General features: G+C 41.4%; 1 protein-coding gene across 1 annotated transcript in view; it reads left to right on the top strand.

Annotated features, from left to right (window-relative positions):
- The first annotated feature begins 1,224 nt into the window (after nt 1-1,224).
- JADE3 (jade family PHD finger 3) overlaps nt 1,225-20,078 on the top strand; it is a 53,815-nt gene continuing 34,961 nt past the window's right edge. Inside the window, exon 1 of the mRNA XM_066621642.1 lies at nt 1,225-1,512. The gene's annotated coding sequence lies outside the window, so the exon portion shown is untranslated. The remainder of the gene's footprint in view (nt 1,513-20,078) is intronic.

Genomic DNA, 20,078 nt, shown 5'->3' with positions numbered 1-20,078 from the left:
AAAGCTGCCAATTTGCTCAGCTGACGAAACATGCTGCAGCCCTGCCACTTCCTGAATTGGCATACAGTGTTGGGTTATTTACAGCCATGGTGTGTTGTGCTCAGCATTTCCATGCTTCCTAAAAATGTGTGAATCAGTTTGAAAACTATGAACTTTTGATTCTTCTAAAGACTGTTCAGTGGATCTTTCATGTGAATTTAACCTATCTGCTTAAGGCTATTTCCTCAAGCTAATGAGCTGTATTCTGTAACAAGTTAACACAGCCACCACCTATGCATTTTTAGTAGTAAGTATTACTTTGTCCCACAGCATTTGTTGCCAAGTCAGGGTGCATAAGATTACACTATTATTTGGGAATAAGCTTTCACTGAAACCTACCTTATTGGCAGTGTGTGAAGTGAAAGGAACTATTCCCAGTAAAGAGCTGCCAGTGCTTAATTAAAACGCTTTTTTGCCTGGCCCACAGGTGTAAACATTTGGTCCTTGTTGCGAATATGCAACATTGGGCAGATATGGCTTAATTAAGCATTGGTGAACTCTTAGTGTGCAGCCTAGTGAATCAACATTGGTGATACTCCAGTGTGCAGCCTCCGACTTGAACCAGTCGGTTCACATGCTTATGCATTCATTAACTTGCTCAACTCCTTATTAGAAACACTGGGGTTGCATTATTTCCTGGTCTTGACTCAGTCAGTGTTGGGGCTGTACTTCACCATGGTGAAGCAAACCCAATTATAATCAACGGGGTTTAAACGCAGGTAAGTGTGGGTCAGGACTGCAGCCTGAGAGCCCGATCCTATGCGTGCCTACTCAGAAGTCCCTTTCTAGTAGCTGGGCCTTACTCGCAGGTAAGTGTGGGTCAGGACTGCAGCCTGAATCCAAACAGCAGGGCTTCAAAGAAGCAGGACCTGGTTCCTGTTTGTGCCCGAGGCGCAGAAGCGCCTAAGGCGGCGTTGGTGGCGGTGGACGAGGGCGACACGAGTGCGGCTGAAAGCATCCCTGCTGCGTGTCGGTGCGGAGCGCTCTTCGGAGTTGCTCTCCAGTCAGCACGCAGGGGCGGGGCGGCGGCAGCAGCAGCAGCGCTGGTGAAGCGGTACAGGGAGGGCGCGCGCAGGTGGCGGAGGAGCGCCTGCCGGCCTCGGGCGCCCGAGAAGAGCTGGGGCGAGTGGGATGGAAGGGAAGGGGAAGAGGCGGAGCCTGGGAGGCAGCAGTGTCAATAATACAATCGGGCTCTTGTGCCGCCGCCCGGCCTGCTCGGAGGGAGGCTGCAAGGGCAAGGGCCTACTCGCCTCCAGCGCCGAGGGGGAGGCGAGCGCCCACCGAGGCCGCAGCATGAAGGGGGCGACCGGGCCGTAGTCGGGAGCTGAGGGCGGCGTGGAGGCGAGGCGAGGCGGGCGCCGGCTGACCGGGGAAGGAAGGAGATGCGCGGCGCCCAGTAGCAGCCACCGCCGCCGCCTGAGGTGCGGGCCTGGCGCACGCACGCGCTGCTGCCGACGGCTCCGGAGCCACAAGGTGAGCGGGGACGGGCTGACGGGCTCCCCCGCCTCGCCTCGCCGGGCTGCGTGAGCGGGAGGAGGAGGCGCCGCCTGGAGTCCTGGCGCTTTGTGAGGGAGGCGGCTGCGCAGCGCTGCCCGCTCCCCCGGCCTAGGCCGGCAGTCGGCCTCAGGCCCCAGCTGGGTGGCGCTTCCCGCACCGCCAGTCCCGCAGCCGCCGCCTTGCGCGCCCCCTCCCGTGCGCAGGCGGCCTTTGGCGCCAAGGTCTTGGGGCGGGAGTGGAGCTGGCGGGGCGGGAAGGAGCAGGGCAGGGCCTCTGAGGTGAGCCGCACCAGCAGCAGCCGCCACGCTCGCGGCGCCCGCCTCAGGTAGTCGCTTCTACTAGGTGCAAACGTTGGCGGTGGTGGGACACGTGGTGAGGCGTGTGTGTCCCCAACCATGTGGCTGCTAAGGGGGTGGCGCTGCACTGAGTGGAAATCAGGGTTTGCTGTCAGCACAGGAGTGATCAAACTACAACACAAGATGCACACTTTCCTGGGAGTAAGCCCCACTGAGTGTAGTAGGGCTTACCTCTGAGGAGACGTGCATAGGATTGTGCTGCGGGTAATACTCCTTGCCTTAACACAGTTCCCTGCTCCTGGGGTCTGATTTGCACGAGGACTCTTGTGTGGGTCTGCCACACTTTTTCTTCAGCCCATGACATGCAGAAAATGGTTCAGGATTGCAGTCCTATGACTTGTGCTGCCACTGCTCTAAACTTTTGCAACCCTGGGTGTATATAGATTATGCAAGGTATGTTTGGGAGGGGAGAATGTGTTTTCAGAGGAGTTCTGTGTATCTGTGACAAATCGGTGTCTATAGGACCAAAATTGTTCTATGCAGTGTTGCTGAATGTAGTGGGACTTGCTTCAGTGCTACAAGTCTCCAATGATGCAACAGTGTCCTGTTACTGTATACATCTGAACCTAAATAGCCTTAAAAACAATTAACATGTGTGCCCTTAATTTTCAGTTTTAACTGTTTAGAATTGTTACTCCCTCCCTCCAATTAACTACAATTTTAGATATGTGGAGACACATACATATATACCCTTTTCAGCTGGGGTGTCTGTGGAGCGTGAGGGGAATGAAAGGAAACTGCCTTGGTGGATGATCTCTTGGGAGTTGCTTCTGGACCTTCCCAAAGCTTTCAGTGTATCTTGGCATCCATCTGAGGTGATTTGTGGGTATGGGATTACGTTTCCTGTTCTTCAGTGGTTCCTGGGTGGGTAGATCCTGGAAACTGCTGCTGGGAGACTGCTGTTCTAGTCTGTGGTTGGCAACCTTCAGTCTTGAAAGACTATGGTATCGCACTCTGAATGGTGGTTCTGGCACAGCATCTAGTGTGACTGAAGAGGCAGATTCAGGAGTGATAATCCCTTCCACACTGGGAGTAAGTATAGTGTGTCCCTGGTCTGACTCCCTGGCTGTGGGCCTCCCTTCTTTGCCTTGGTCTGTTGGCCAAGTGTCTCTTCAAACTCAGAAAGGCTATGCTGCACAGCCTGCCTCCAAGCAGAATGCTCAGAGGCCAAGGTTTCCCCATCTGTTGAGGTTCATCCCTAAGGCTTTCAGATCCCTCTTGCAGATGTCCTTGTAGCGCAGCTGTGGTCTACCTGTAGGGCGTTTTCCCTGCACAAGTTCTCCAGAGAGGAGATCCTTTGGGATCCGACCATCGCCCATTCTCGAGACATGACCAAGCCAACGCAGGCATATCTGTTTCAGCAGCTGTATACATGCTGGGGATTCCAGCTCATTCCAGGACTGTGTTGTTTGGAACTTTGTCCTGCCAGGTGATACCGAGGATGCGTCGGAGGCAGTGCATGTGGAAAGCGTTCAGGTTCTTCACCTGTTGTGAGCGAAGAGTCCATGACTCGCTGCAGTACAGAAGTGTACTCAAGACGAAAGCTCTGTAGACCTGGATCTTGGTATGTTCCGTCAGCTTCTTGTTGGAGCAGATTCTCTTTGAGTCTGGAAAATGTGGTAGCTGCTTTACCAATGCGTTTGTTTAGCTCAGTATCCAGAGAAAGAGTGTCGGAGATCCTTGAGCCAAGGTGCACAAAGTAGTGGTCAACCTCCAGCTCATGCGCAGAGGTTGCAGTGCAGGGAGGTGAGTCCACATCCTGAACCATGACCTGTTTTTTCTTCAGGCTGATTTTCAGTCCAAAGTCTTGGCAGGCCTTGCTAAAACAGTTCATGAGCTGCTGGAGATCTTTGGCAGAGTGGGTGGTGATAGCTGCATCTTTGGCAAAGAGGAAGTTGTGGTACAAGTTGTGCAAATGCTGTATTCTGTTGTTTCCCTTGTGAGACTGTTGCAGGAGTTTTGGTCTGTACTGTCATTGTTACAATCTTCTGATCCTAGGGGGCAGCAGAGGTGGAAAATTAGTGTCTGCTATCAGTTCAGAAATGGATAGGAGTGATCAAACTACAACACAATACAGACAAGATTGAGGTACTGTTTAGGGGTTCTGGTTATTTGGGATAGAATGTATAACCCTGTTCTGGATGGGATTGCGTTCCCCATGAAGGAGTATGCACCTAACTTGGGAGGGGGGCACTTGGACCTGGTGCTCTGCTTGGATAAACAGGTGGTGACAGTTGCCAGGAGTACTTTTCACTAGTTGGTTTACCAGTGGAACTCTTTTATACTGAAGATAGATCTGGTATCAGTCATTAATTCCCTTTGTTCTGTCCAGAATGTACTACTGCAGTGCTTTCTGTGTGGGTCTGCTTTGCAAGTGACAGTTGGTCCAAAGCAGGATCACCAAATTGTTGTCAGGACGTGGAGATTGGAGTGCATAACTCTGGTCTTGTCTAGGTACATTGGCTACCTGTTTGTTTCCAGGCTTGACTTAAACTGCTGGTGTTAACCTTTGAAGCTCTTGGGGACCTGGGACCAGGTTGCCTCAAGAACCACCTGCTCCCATATGCCTGAACATTTTCAGATAAGTTTCAGTTACTTGTCCTGTTATCCCTTGAGATTAGACATACAAGTACAAGAGGCAAGGGCCTTTTCAGGATAGCACCAAAACTTTGGAATGCCTTCTGTGCTGGGCTTGTTGCCTATTTGCTTTTAAGCATGTGTTGAAGATGACCTTTAACATTGAATGATCTGCTGGTTTTATAACTCCTTGGACTTTTAAATTGATGTGCTGTGTTTTTAGTTCTGCTTTGTAGGTTTGTGTATTTTGGGTTGTGTTGTCTTCTCTGTAAATCACTTGAAAGGTGTGTATAGCAGAAAAGTGGAGTAAACAATATTGTGATATACCAATTACAGCTTGCAGCCCATGTGTATAGGATAAGCTAGCAAGCTATTCTCTTGGAAGGAAAGGTTACTCTTTTTGATAGGAGAAATGAAATGGTAGGATGAGGCTCGTCTGATGGGCTCTGTTAACTGTGTGCGTAGTGTATATATCAGGGGTGTCAACTATAAGGCTCGTGTGTCATATCTGGCCCATGGAAGCTTCTTATCCACTCCCACATCAATTGGGCTCTCCTAGCACTGCCCTTTCAGCAGAGCTGGTTCAGCTGAGGCATCACTTCGCAGATCCCCTTCTCAGCTGCTGAGCTGCAAAGTGATGCCACTGAAAGGGCAGCCTACATGATCTTTGGGCTCTCCCATATCTTGAAATTAAGATCAAGATTTGAACTTTTTCTCTATCATTTGCAACTAATGTGTTGCTATGTGAGAACTAATGTGTGCTTATTTCTGGCCATTATCTGCTTAATGACATCAGTTCTTGATTACTGATGTTGCATCCGGCCCTCAGCAGGCACCATAAATGCTATTTGGCCCACTATGTGAAATGGCTTTGATATCCCTGGTCTACATAAATGCACAACTCATTGTCTGCTCTATATTAACACTAAATGTCATAATAATGCATTTTTTCTATTAGACCTGGTATATTGGATGGTGGAGTATGTATATCACAGTATTGCTGTGGAGGAGATATTATCGCTAGGTTTGAGGGTGGGAAACTGGTAGAGACAAACTGGAAGCAGTGAACATCTTTTGATAGTTGAATATTGTCAGTTTGGGCCACTTAAAACTATCAAATAGCCATAAAAGACTTCTGTTTTAAATGAACTTAAGTATTGTAAAATCTTGTACTACCCAACATCAGTAAAGCACAGTGAATGGCAGATTGGTTTTGATTATATTTATTGGCTTGGGACCAAATAGCTTTTATTTGCTGTGCATCAGAGAAAACACAGAAGTACAATTGCACAATTTCATCTGTATCTATACAGGATCTATAGTATCTCCCTCTTTCTCTCCATGCTCTCCCTCCCCCGCTTAAACCCTTGGAAGTGCTGATGCTAGAAGCTAAATAATAGTAAGTATTGAGAAATGATAAGCAGTTGATAGGTATGTGTGATTTGTAGAGACACTGGAGAGCGTGTCTATATGCTGGCTCCCCAACTTACAGATGTCCGACTTACAGATGGTTGTGTTAGTGCTTTGCACAAGCAGAGTATGTGGTGCTTTCATGCAGGTGCAATAGTACTAGGTCAGCAAGAGCTACCCATTTCAAGATGCATATGTTCTGGCTTCTGGATACACCTCCAGAATGGAACCAGTATGTATGTTGGGGATGTAGGGCCCAGTCTTATCCAACTTTCCAGTGCCTGTGCAGCTGTGCCACCAGGGCATGAGCTGCAGTTGAGAGGCAATTGCAGAGGCCACCTCAAAGTAAGGAAGCATTTGTTCCCTTACTTTGGGACTGCGTTGTGGTTGCATTGCACTGGAAAGTTGAATAGAATTGGGCACCTAGGGTATTTGTAGGCAGCCCTTCTCAGCCGTTCACATGGATTACACAATGCGGTGTTAATTTGGAAAAGGGTGGTAGACTGGTACAGATAGTGGTACTCCTTTATTGTGGTGGTTGTCAAAAGCGCGATTGTGGATTTAACTAGTATGTGTGTGGCCTAGTAAATGCAGATGTTTTCACATAATGAAGTGCTGCAACTACGGTTTTGTAAAGAAACTTGACTGTTAGCTGATTTGTAGTTTCCATGCTGTTTGAGCAGAAAGGAAAGTTACTGTAGTGATTCAGTAAAAATTTATGAGCTTGTAAAATAGATGTAAACTTCAGTGTGTCAAGTATAGCTTTAAAACTTGTTTTCCTTTGTAAGCCCATAATGCCTTTGATTTGAATCATGTTTACTACTTTTCACTAAGTTATCAAATAGCTTCTTATTTTGCGCACACATGTACCCATCATTTTCTGCTGTATCACTGGAATGTGATTCCTTTGGGTTTGCAATTGTATATATGAAAAGTGAATTGTTTTCTTTAGATACCACTTCTGTTGTCCTGTTTCTTTAGATTTGCCAGAAACCGACTTATTTAGGAATCAGATTGTGCTGAATTTTGTGGGGGGTTTGCTCCCAAATAAGTGTGTGTAGGAATTCAACCTTACTTGTTCCTGAAAAACTGTAGCGTTCTTTGTCTAAATGGTCTTTTGTGCCTTGGCCAACTTAAGCTATCCTGTCATACAAAACCATGCAGATTGCTGACTGTGCATTAACCTGAACTGACAGAATTGGCAATGCAGATTTCTGAAATTAGTTCAGCTATGACTCTTACATCCCTATGTAGTACTGACACAGATAAAGGTTTCCTCATCCAGCAACATTGGCACAGTCTAGGAATGTTATACTTTGTGATGAGTTTTCATCAGAATCCATTGCTGCTTTTCAGTGAAGGTGGCTAGATTGGGGGCTAGGTTTCCCCAAGAATGCAAGTAAAATGGAAACCAGTAGAACATGTTGCTTTCAGTGAGAATGCACTGGTAACTACTGGCTAAATACTTCTTTGTTCTAGAATAAATGAGTTGTGTAGATATGAATTGTACTCTAGTTTTTCTTGCAGTTCTTTATGATCAGAAGTCACCTTGTGCCATAATTAGAACCATTACATTATGATCCTTCAGTTGAACGTCATTGGAGTTACATTGTTCTTGATAGCTAGTGTTGGTTATATAACACCAAACATGCACCAATTACCTTTTCTAACTTGCGTCCCTTATTGCTGTGCATGCTTGTGTGACCAGCACCAGCTATCAAAACAGTGTGTGGCTGTTAACAATTATAAACACCTTACATAAATTAAGTGTATTGTATATTCAACCAGATATCATGGACATAAGCAGCATTATATCCTTGCTGGCTTTTTCTCCATTCATACTTGCATGGCAGTTGCGTGTGGTATAGTTTAACATAGCCTGTGGGCCAACTTGACTGTTAATACCTTGGTGATTATCTTTCATAGTTTGCTGGAGTTACTAAATGCAAACAGCCCTCTTTTTCATCCATACTGTATCGGCCAGTACCATAAATATAAAATGTTTCTGAATTCTAGTTCATGTGTTGTGAGATGTATGGAGTGTTTTTCATTTTTGTCGGTCTTGGAATAAATCCACACAGCAATCTTAATGGTAAATAACTGTACCCAAGCAGCTCCATACTATCATGCTAGCTGATGAGAGCAAGGTGATAATATCATAGCCCAGCTGCTGTTCAAATAGAACTGATCAGCACTTTCTGTTGGGTTGGTTGTACTGAATCTAGAAAGGATTTTTCTTTATTTAAAAAAAAAAAACACACAAAATTTTGTATTGTGAGGGGTGGTGGGGAGAACAGCTTAAGTTTCACTTTGGCTGCAGCATTCCATTTGCTGCTCAGGAGTGTGCTTAATGAACACATCTTACTTGTGAGAAAGTGTGTGGAAGAGTACAGTTTTTATGTTCCAATGATTGAGATGCATGCAGAGATAAAAGCACCTTAATTATGCCCAACACAGGTGTACGCATTTGATCCCTGTTGCATATATTGGGCAGAATATATGCAATAAAATATATTCTGTGTTGGGCAGAAATGACTTAATGCTGTGGGAAATCTGTTATAGAACATTACAGTAAATTACATTTTTAAAAAAGGGTTGATTGCAAATGCTTCCTAAGATCTACAGTACTTGGAGGAATTTTTTAACAGATTCTCATATGTAGTAGTATTCATTGTCATGCCGAACCCTGGATGTGACCGTTCTGAAAACAAGTCTTGTATATGTGTGCTTACAGACACATGCAATGCCTTACTACAAAGTCACATGTATGAGACTTGCTTCCAGAGTGGTCATACCCAGTTTTGGCATGTCAAATACTATATATGTGTGCATGTATATTGAATATAATAAAAATGTCCTGAGCACTGGAAGAAGATCCTTATTGGTGTAACAGAATAAGTAGAACTGGCATTAATAATGCAGGAGAGAAGAATTGTTTCCCAAAAGAGAGAGGGTTGAGCCAGAGTCTTTGTAATAGCTTTCCTCTTGGAGCTTTTAAGAATAAGCATTTAAAGCAGCCATTTTCAGTCACTGTGCCATGGCACACTGGTGTGCTGCGAATGATCTGCAGGTGTGCCGTGGGAGTTTGGGGGGAGGGTCATTTATTAGTAGGGCCATTGGAAGAAGTGAGTCCCCACCATTGGAAGAAGTGAGGAAGCATGGTGTCACGCCTTGTCAATTGTCAAAAAACAGGTGGTGTGCCTTGACAATTTTAGTACCTTGTCAGTGTGCCATGAGACAATAAAGGTTGAAAATTATTGATTTAAAGGCATGCTGAAAATATTTACATTTTTTTCACATCTGTAAAAACTATTCAAGTATGCTGAATACTATTCAACAATTCAACCTTTTCAGGCTAGTCATGAAATAATCCCCAAATAATTGAACCATGTGTTAAACTTACACAATGATTTGTAGGAATTTATGAATGGATTTCTCACCTCTGATAGTTTTTAAAGAAGTGGGGAGAAGTTGTCTTTAAGAAGAAATGCAGCTCCCTTATGTTCTCTCCAGATACTATATAAAGAGAGCAGTTATCTTTTTCTAGCTCTAGTCTAATAGCATCATAAAAAGTACTTGAGATGCATTTTCATTTAATCTAGGAGTGGGCAATTGTGAAGACCAGCTTTGCTTTTGTTGAATTTTGCATTGCAAACAGTTTGCCTCGGTTACAGTTTTGAATGTAAACTGTGTGTGTTTTTAAAATATTGTCTTGCTTTTTAGTGAAATATAAAATTGTTTCAATTCCAAGATAACATCTGGTAAGAACTCAAAAATAGAATGTGCCCTGCAGGTGGTGTTTTTTATGGAGAGAAGTAAAATCACTTTTTTACCCTGATTTGCGTGCATAATTGCTACGCAATCCACTTATTCCCATTGCAGTCTTTCCTTTGTTCAATCTCCCTGTTCTCTTCCACCCACCCCCTGCAAATACCTTCTCTTGGGGGAAAATGGAGCTCAGTGTTTCACAGATCTAATTTCAGTGTACAAGAGGTTGACGAGTTGCAGTTGGAATGGTACTGGGACATAAGAACTGAATGTGTTAAAAGCCCTGCACATGTATCTCTCCGATTATGTTTTTATCTAGGAAAAGGAGAGGAAGGTGCTCTTCAAGTGGTCTTGCAGCAAGAGCTTACATGTGAAGATATGTTTTCTCCTATGAGCAGGACGGAGGATGTGCTCAGACACTTTTACCTTGAGTTAAAACTGACCTTGCATTGGCTATTTTGTTTTAAGTACACCAGTGTACAATCTTAAGATTTGTGTTTGAAAAGCTGCAAGTGTCTTCTGTCAGATTGGATAGAATGTTTCATGTTACAGAAAGTTGTTTTTCCACAATGTGAATTTAGAACAGCTTAATTCTTCTAGTGCAATGACAGCACTGCAGCATGAGTTTGTTCCTGTTTGCTAATATGCTTTTACATTCCAAATAAAGAGTGAAATGTACTTTAGAATTTCTGAATTTTTAAAAATGTGGTATTTCCAATAAACTTTTTCCCATTTTGAAAGATCGCTCAAAAACCAAGGTTTTAAAAAATCAGTGGTGTTGAAATAAACTTATCACAAGTTCTCTATGTACAAATCAGTGCATTCCTGCTATTTAAAATACACATGTGTTTATGTATACAGAGTATTGCATAAGTTTCTTTACTGAGAATAGTGACAAGTTCTCAGTAAATGTATGTAGTGCAAAAGAGTGGCTAGAAGACTGAGCTGCAAATTGGGGCTTTCCCAGTGTAACTCTCACTTCTGTCATGAACTTACTAGGTGGCCTTAGGTTAGCCACTCCCACTGAGAATGCAGCTTCATATTGCAGTTGAGGACAATAATATTTACCTTACAGGAATGCTGTAAAGAGCATCAAAAGAATATGTGTGAAGTGCTTTGCATACTCAAAAGAGCATGCTAAGCATTAAATATGTGCAGATGTTAAACATAAACAGGTGCAATATTGTCTAGAAAATACTTAGTAGTAATAGTCACAACTGAGAGCCGCATATGCCACTTTGTGTAGTTTGCCCACTTGGAACATATCTTGTAAGAACCTATAAGCTACATTTTAAACTCCTCAGCATTTAGAGATTTAGCCCATGTGCTTTTCAAACTGGAAATTGCTGCATATTGTCCCTTTTAAAAAGTTTCTTTTTCAGACTCTTTCCAACTGTGTAGTGTATTTAGAAGAGAATTTGGCATATAGGCTCATATAGATTTTTATTTATATTAAGTGCATTTGTCTAACTGGTGGGAATTCTGTTTTCCATACATCTAACGTGCATCAGTATGCAAAATGATCCTAAAATGATATAACTTATTCCACATATGTTGGAATGCAATGTACCTTAACTTTTCATACCATGGTGGTGGTTTTTTTGTTGGCACAAAAGCCGTCATGCGGTACAGCAAAACAGTTCCTGACTCTGCAGCCTGCAGTGAAAACTGACAAGGATTAGGTAAAATTGTTTTGCTGCTGGCCATTTCTTGCAGCTTTCCCACAGCCAAACACAGGGAAACTATTCACTGAGGGGGTTGTTCACAATGTTAGGAGTAAAGAACAACAGTGTTGTTTGCTGTAGCCGGAAGGAAGCGAACAAGGAAGTATTTCTTTCTAATAAGCGAGTGAATGGAAGGTGGTAATGAAAAGAGAGAATCCTTCTAAACTGAAAAGTAAATATTGTCAAGTATTGAAGCAACAAAGTGGAAATGATTTGTGGCCATATAAAGAGCTTATAGAGATGACTTGTTTTAATTCTTTAAGGACAACTGCATCAATAGAATGACACATGGAATAAAAGGACTCAACACTGAGACTACCATACCAGCTAGAATTCTTATGTATTGCTTCTCACTCTAGTTCTAGAACATATTGAGAGTGGCAAAGCACAAGGTAGGACTGTTTTGTGGCCCACCCTTTGGATGCAAAGAAAGTGAAATCTATTGCTTTTTTTCTTCTGTTGCTCAGGTTTCTAGAAGATACTAATGAAAAGTACCCCCCTTCTAACAGTCAATCTGTTTAATAAATGTAGTTAAGTCCAGCAGCGAAAACCTCTCACATGGAGCCCAGCCGCCAATCCTTCACTGTCTTTGGTGTCATGCCATGGTCTTCCTGCCAGGCAGTGAGTAGCTTGTGATGTCCCTGTGTGCTCATCACGATGCCCCAAGGTGTCACGACACAGACTTTTGGAACCTTTTGTATAAAGGGTTTATTTGGTTTTGCATGGAGTAGGAAGCTTAATCCTAATTTACCGTGGTCTTTTCAGAGAAGTATTGACCCTCCTTTTTATGCTGTTGTCTCTGCATGAGTTGCTGCTCTGGGTATGCTTCCTTCTAGTCAAAATACTTCCCTTATGAGCAGTGGCTGATACAGACACTTGGGAGGTAGTTTTTATACTCTAAAAGTAAATCATCTTGTATGTAAAAAAGGAGGATGCTTTTTATTTGTTTTAATTTGGATAAAAAGCATGCCTCTGCTATCAGAATTTTGAGCTGATCTAAATGGAAAAATACCTCAAATTAGATATGAATGTACTTGACCTTGACTAAGTGGAAAAAGGCTTTTGGAATGAAAGAGTTTGCTGAACTACTGCATTGAAATAATTGAAAGTTTTGTGGAGGAGGAAGCTGATATATTGTACAGTACTACTAATACATCTGTTGTGAAACTTTAATTTCAGTGAGTGAAAACTTGTTGTGTCTAATTGAAGCAAAAATAAACTACTTAGGAACTGCTATGGAACACACGAATTATTGAACTACTGTAGTATAACGCACACAAAAAATGTTATAATTTGAATTAAAACTACAGAGGAAGTTAAAATGTAGAGGAAAAGAGAAGCTGCTTGTCCTTTCTAGAATCTGGTTTTAATACTGCTGGTTACCCCAGCACCACTAACTTCTACTTTTTAAATTTGTTTGTTATGTGTGTTGAGAGTAGAGATGTAAAATTTCCAGAAATTTTGAAGCTCAGAAAAAAACCCAGTGTCTTTCTGCTTTTTGGAAAAAAATGGAAATTTTTGGAAAATTGAAAAAATGCTACGTTAGCACTTTTCTTTTCCAGTTTTAAAGTCATTCTGTTACTTCATGAACATTAAGTATGACCATGGAAATTTGACTTGGCATAAAATTATCATAACTAGCATATTAAAAATGTCTACAATTATCACACACAGAATTTACTTTTTAAATAATATTTATTTGTAATTGTAACAAATAGAGCAACAATCTCCTGAACTGTTTACTCGTTTATGTGGAACAGACAAAAAAAAACCTCCACAGAACAATTTTTAAAAGTCCAGAAGGAACAATTATTCATATTTCCTCTCCACAGTATTAAATAAAAATGAAAAAACTCATTCTCATAAAAATAATTGAAGAGGGGGGAAGTGTATAGAAGGGAGTGGGACTAAGTTTCAATGAATAGGCATGAAATTTAATCAGAATCATTTTCTGAGCTGTAATTATCAGTATCAGTTTCTGTTTCTGCAGCTACTCTGTCTGTCATTATCCCAGTTTTTTCTACTTACTGCTTCTTGAAAATGGCAGCTATAACATGAGTACCTTTTACATGTTTTATAACTTCTTTTGCTCATCTATAGATCATTTAAAGAGTGTCCAGTTTCATAATATCATTAAGAAGCAAGTTTAGCCCATGAGATGCACATCCTATTGCAGTAATAAGTAGATATCCATTATGATCTCCCATGCTGCTTTCATATTGCTGGCATTGTCAGTCAGCAAAGCAAATACTTTACCACTCCCAACTTTCTGTAGGACTTCACATATTTTACAGCTGATATATTCTGCAGTATTTCTGTTCTCTCCTGTTTCAGTGATTTTGTAAAAAACTGGTTGAGGTGTTATAACAAAATTTATAATTCCTTCTCCTCTCACATTTGTCCATCCTTCTGTAAGTAGTGCAAGACACAGTGCTTCATTAATTTTTCCTTGCACAGATTCCATTACACATTCATATTCCAACTCCAGAAGAGGCTTGCTCAAAGAATGTCTGCTGGGCAAATGGCATGATGGTCTTAGTAATTTCAAAGCTTCCTGCCAGTATGTATTTTCAGTTATTGAAAATGGTGTTCCAGAAGAATATATTGCTCTTGCAAGAGCTTGATAAGTTTTTCCCTGATCTTCAGGTGTCATCTTGTCTACAAATGAAGTTACTGAATAATTTTTGGATGCAGCTGTCTTTAGTATCTGTTTACTTGAAGATGCTGCTGATGGGACAACACTTTGTGTTGCTGCTGATGTTACAGATGGAATAGAAAGAGGACTTCTTGAACAAGAAAGTTGAGGAAAAACTATGTGCATTTTCATCATTGTGGTCTTCTTCACTTAGATCCATGAAGGATTTTTTAATATCTACAGGACACTTGCTTCATACAAAAATGTGTTTTGTCATCCTGGTAGCATTTGGAAATGCATATTTCATCTGACAATATTTGCAAATCACATTTTTCTTCTCAGAAGGACTTGTAATGTGAAAATGTCTCCATATGCTAGATGTTGGTCTCACCATTTTCCTAAGGGAAGTAGGAAAGAAAAATAATTTAATGGCTAGTTTGCAAGAAGACACTAATCTATGGTTGTGGTGGGGGAAGTAAAGAACCAGATTAGTAGTATTTAAATTATTGTTTATACAAAGGTTATAAAGATAAACAAATGTAGCTAAATGATTTGGTTTTCTGGAATCAGATAAATGTAAACTTTTACCTTTTTATATTCAGTATATACTTACAGGTCTTTTTTGTTGCTCTGTATTTTCTTCCAATGCTTTGAGGCCTAGTGAAGAGGACAGAACAGAACCAAACATACCCACCTACATGCAAAAACAAAACTGAAACGTTTTTCTTTTCTTGCTACAATAGCAGCACCTCCTAAAGGAAGAAATGCACTTTGTTCTTGCATGGGAGAGTTCGGTTTGTAACCTAGGACTTGCTTGTCCTCAGTGCACAGAAATTAGAATAATCTGATACCATCCATATTTTTCAGAAATGATTTGGAAAATATTTGAACACCTTGTCTTAAAATATTTTATTCATCATGTTAAAATAAAACATTCCATAATCAATTTTTTCTTTTTTCTCTCAGTTTTTCTAATTTTTTTGGAAAAAACAAAAGGCTTCAGAGAAAAACCAGTTTTTTTCTGAATTTTTCTGGTTTTTTCCCAGGCCTTCACATCTCTAACAACTTGAGAGTTCTTGTTTTGGTTCTAATTTGGTTCAGATTCTTCTCAGCCTTAGGATAGAAATTAGTTTTGGATGCATGATCTGCGAACATTTCAAACTAAAATAATTAACTCTGCTATTTCAGTAATATGGATTCAGAGGATTTGTGTACAATGGAAAGTCTTGTGGTGAAGTTCTGGTACTGGAACAGAAGGTGTTGAAGAGCATTCACCCAGAACCTTGCCCATGTGTCATGTCAGGATATTGACATATCCAATAGTTGTGCCAGGATAAGCATGTTCCAAAATGGTGTTATGGGTGATCTTCCCTATCTTTTTTTTGCAGGTGCATTATGCTCCCCTTCTTTCTTGATTTTTCTTTCCATTCCTGGTTTTATTGTGCCTTCACATTATAATAAAGGACAGTATGGACTCTGATAACAAGCAACAGTATTACTAGTTTCATATACCAACGTCAATGACTGCCAGTGTGCAAGATGAACTGTTTTCCCAGAACTTCTGCTGCCAAAATGGAAAGTAGACATTGCTTCTCTGACAATACAGGCCATGTTTCTGAAATATTCTGATCAAGCCTCAAATTCATGTGTATGTGATCTCCTCCCCCTCATTACAGTTGCACATCAGACAATTATCTCATTTTTTGTCTCCCTTGAATGCTATTTTATAATCTTTCTCTGCACCTAATGTATGTAAATATCAAATCAAGATTCCAGACACCTTCCCCCCCCCCCCCAGCGCCACTGCTTGTTGATCTGTGTTTTAGCTGGAACTGCTAAAAGCCCAATCCTGTTTATCTGTGTCCAGATTAGAACAAATTTCCTTACACATTAAAATACCCCAAGCCCTTCTTACCACCCAAACCAGCCTACTCCCAGTTTTGCATGAAGCAGCAACCCCAAAAATCCTTAAAGGATAAATAGTAAAATCCTAGACAGTAAAGGATTTTAACCAGTAAGTTATTGCTCTGCTCTGGTGCAACACTTCTGTGTGTTGTGCCAAAACAGGTTTTCCACAATCTGCTCAAAGGACCTCCAGATCCATACAAGCCAATCTTCAAGAAAACAAGTAAATATGCTTGTGCTGTGAACTCTTCCATCACAACAATTCCCTCCCCTCTGTCTTGCCCTTTCCCTGTTTCTGGTTGTTAGAAGCTAGGGTGGAAGAGCAGGGACTCTTGGAATCTTTTCTTGAAACTTGACCCTCCTTCCTTTCCTCAGATGCACCAAATATGCTCTGTATTACCAAGCAACCATCACCATAAGAGCAGAACATACTGTTCTGTTTTAGGGCAAAGGAACATGTCTCTCTGAATTGCTTTGTATGCAATGTTTCTGTCTTTATTCTCTTATAATAAAGCTGGCATGCCTCTGCTTCCATGCCTGTGGAACCACTACGCTAGGTGTTCTTCACATTTTATGATTACAGACACACAATGGATTGCCCAGTATGTCCCCATAGCCCTTTGCTGTCGGAATAATGACCTTCACGAAACCTGTTAGGTACCAGTACAACTTCAAAAGCTGTCAATAGCTTGGTTTTACTGTACATATAGATAGCTAGGAACAGAACTTCTCAATCTGTATTGATAACAGTGATAGTAATCTAACAAGTTTTTTAATTGTTCAGCGATTGAGTCCCATATGCACATAATTTGTTTCCCATGTCCCCAAGGGATATGTATACCCCCGGTTTAGAATCCCTCCTCTACACAAATGTGTGTACTTCTGCATCAATCTATAAGCACAGTTTTCCTTGCAGATGCTCAGAGGTTCATCAGCAGACAAATAGATTTGGGAAAGATTCCCAGAAGTCAGAATACTACTACCCTAAAGGATACAGTGTTACTTCTCTGAGGACTTGATGTCAATAGGTGAATTTCATATATCCAATTAGTTGTCAACACCTGTACCTAATTATTAAGCAATCTTGTCAAGAGTGGAAAATCCTTGTTGTGTGTGCATTGTTGCTATTACTAATGATGCCTTTGTTACTGATGTGAAATACATTTTTGGATTTGTCGAGCTATTGTATCAGAAATTGGGAATGAGGTAGTGAGATAGTAAAGCTTTTGATTATCTCTGCATTCAAAACTAACTTTACTAAAATTACATTTTGTGCATGTGTTCATAATTATCAAGCTTAAATACTGTCCAGTTCAGTGTTTCCCTTCTTATACACCTGTTTTACATTTTTATTGTACTACTGCTTTAACTGAGTTTGCAGAAGGAATGGAACTTGATGACGATAATCACTGTGCTAGGAGAAAAATAGTTTAGTTGTGCTGTGTGTGTTTATATTCTGCCAAAAATTAAACAAAAATGGATGTAAAATTTCCAGAAAGTTCTGAAGCTTTGGAGAAAAAAAGTTATTGGGAGAAAAACTGAAAAACGCACTAGATATTTTCTTATGAAATCTAAACTTTACTGCATCATAAAAAGCATCATTTATAAATCCGTCGGTATATAAAATTGCATGTGGACAATTGCAAATATCATAAGGGGCCAGAAATTGTTGCACTTAAGCATATGTTAGTTTTTGCCATGTTAGAAGTAGGAAAAAATTAATGTGGAAACCACAGGTATTGTAATAAACTAAAGAGTGTATTACACTATTTGAACAGAAGCTTGTTTCTTTGAGGCTTTAGTACCCACAACAGTCTCTTGTAGATTGTGCCCCACCTCCTTTTGATCGTTTTATCCTCCATCAAAGCAGAGCAATAAGATGTTTGTGTTCCAGTTTGTAGCAGAGTGTCTACTGTCAAATGTTACAGTCATTTGAAAGGATACATATTAAGCTTGTTTGGGGCCAGGGCAAAAGGATAGCAGACTCAGGAACACTGAACTATTCACCCAAAGTAGAACACTCATGAAGAAGGCAGACCGTAATCCATAAACAATGAATGCCCTGTATGCTCCTCTCATGAAGATGGCTACACCCTCTAGGTGCAGCAGTACATCTCTGATTATATGGTACTTTGTCTACACAGTATGCATACTAATGATCGATCTCAACTTCCATGGAGTCTTGCCTACAAATCTTCATACCACATTGTTGCTAGGACAACTTTAAGAAAAATTAAGAAAATGGCAAATTCCTAAAGTAAAATATGTGGCAGTTATTTTCTGCCATGAATTGTCATTCTGCTAGTTTCCTTTTCCTTGGTGGAAGTAACGTTTGAGCGTGCACGCGCTGTTCTTGATTTACATGGTCTTAATTTGGACATTTTTGGAATAGTATGGTTTACAAATGATACCAGGAGTACAATTTGCATGGGCTTGTTTTTGAAATAGCGTGGTTAAGCTTCCCATACTTCCCCTTTTTTGTCCTCCAAGAGAGTCACATGGGATATTTGATGCATCTGCATTTACCAGGGACCCTAAAGTGAGAAAGGCGCAAAAATCCATTACAGTGGATGTTAGCTGGATGTGATAACTGGCTCCAGAGAGGGGAGCATGTCTTGGATGTTGGCCACATGCTTGGCTTAATAATAATAACAATAACAATAACAACAGTATTTATATACCGCTTTTCAACTAAAAGTTCACAAAGCGGTTTACAGAGAAAAATCAAATAACTAAATGGCTCCCTGTCCCAAAAGGGCTCACAATCTAAAAAGATGCAAATGAATACCCGCAGACAGCCACTAGAACAGACAGTGTTGGGATGAGGTGGCTTATCGGAGCTCGCTGTTCATACCATTCAGGATGATGCATACAAGATAAAATACTTCCTTCATAAATATGTGAAGAGTCAGTCCTAGTTGCAGAGTTAGGGTGCATATTTAACATCACCATGAATTAAGTTGTGATCTTATGCAAGAGGTACAGTATTGTATTCTGGGAGCAGATATTTTCAGTTCACAAACAATATGAGGTTTTTCTGTCCTTGGTCCCCAATGGAGTTAATCCCTTTTGTTTAGACCAGGGCCCTCCAAAGTATGGCCCATGGCGCACCAGGAAAAGCCTCTTGAGTGTGATGGTGGTGAAGCCTTACCGTTCTACCTCCCATTGATGTGCCCGGTCTCAGTAGAAACTTGTGCGGGCAACCACTTCGAATTGTCCCAGGAGCCTCTGAGCCATGATTTCTCAGGGGAATCATCTGCCTGGCATGAGTTTTACAAAGATCGGGCGCAATGACAGGAGATGGCAGAACAGTAAGGCTTTTTCACTTCTCCTGAGAGGCTTTTCCTAGTGCACTGAATCTAGTGCACAGGCCATAGGTTGGAGGCCCCTGATTTGGACTTTCAATAAATTATCCTTAGTCTGCCTAGTCCATGTTCATGAGTAATTCAGTGGATTGTTGTCTCTTCATCTTGCAGACATTACTGTGGAATTGATTTTTTTTAAAAATCAGAACTCCTGGGGTTCAGTGCTCTCATGTGAGGGAAGTTTTTCCTGTATGGCCCTCCTCTGCTTACACACCCTTAGACTAGGATAGTGGCAGCTGATACAGTCTACCAAGGTTTTTACCCATTTAGTTGTTGGTTCAGTACTGGGAAAATGGGAAAGGGAGGGGTTTGTGTGCATTAACCACTAGGCTCCACCCTCCTTGGAAAGCTTGCCTTTTCCTGGGAGTTCCCTATCCTGATACACATACAGTGAGATTATTGTGTTTCAGAAGTTTTGGGAGGGCGTTTAACCCTAACTGAAACTTCAGCATGGTGCAATGAAAGTGGAAAATGAAATAGCTTAATTTGGTTGGGCTTCTTTTTTGTATGTGTGTAAGGTCCTTGGGTTGCAAATTTGGATTGCAGCTTCCTCCTTGTGTGTGGAGCAGGTTGGAAAAAATATTCTGCAACCACAATATGCACAGCATGAAACATGGTTTCTTGTGTGAAAAGGATGCCCCATAGTTAATTGACTGGTGCCTCTCCAGGCAGTGACCAGGGCCTAGCTAGCTGTCTTGCAGAGGGCTTTAGAGATGTTACAGCAAGTAGCTCATCAGGCAAGAGGCTGCCAGAACAGCCTATTCTGAAGACTAGTTTTGGGGATGGAACCAAATTAAGACTG

The sequence above is a fragment of the Tiliqua scincoides genome, chromosome 3, assembly GCF_035046505.1.
Source record: "Tiliqua scincoides isolate rTilSci1 chromosome 3, rTilSci1.hap2, whole genome shotgun sequence".
In the NCBI taxonomy this organism is placed as follows: Eukaryota; Metazoa; Chordata; class Lepidosauria; order Squamata; family Scincidae; genus Tiliqua; species Tiliqua scincoides.
This window is presented reverse-complemented; position numbering and strand designations above follow the sequence as displayed.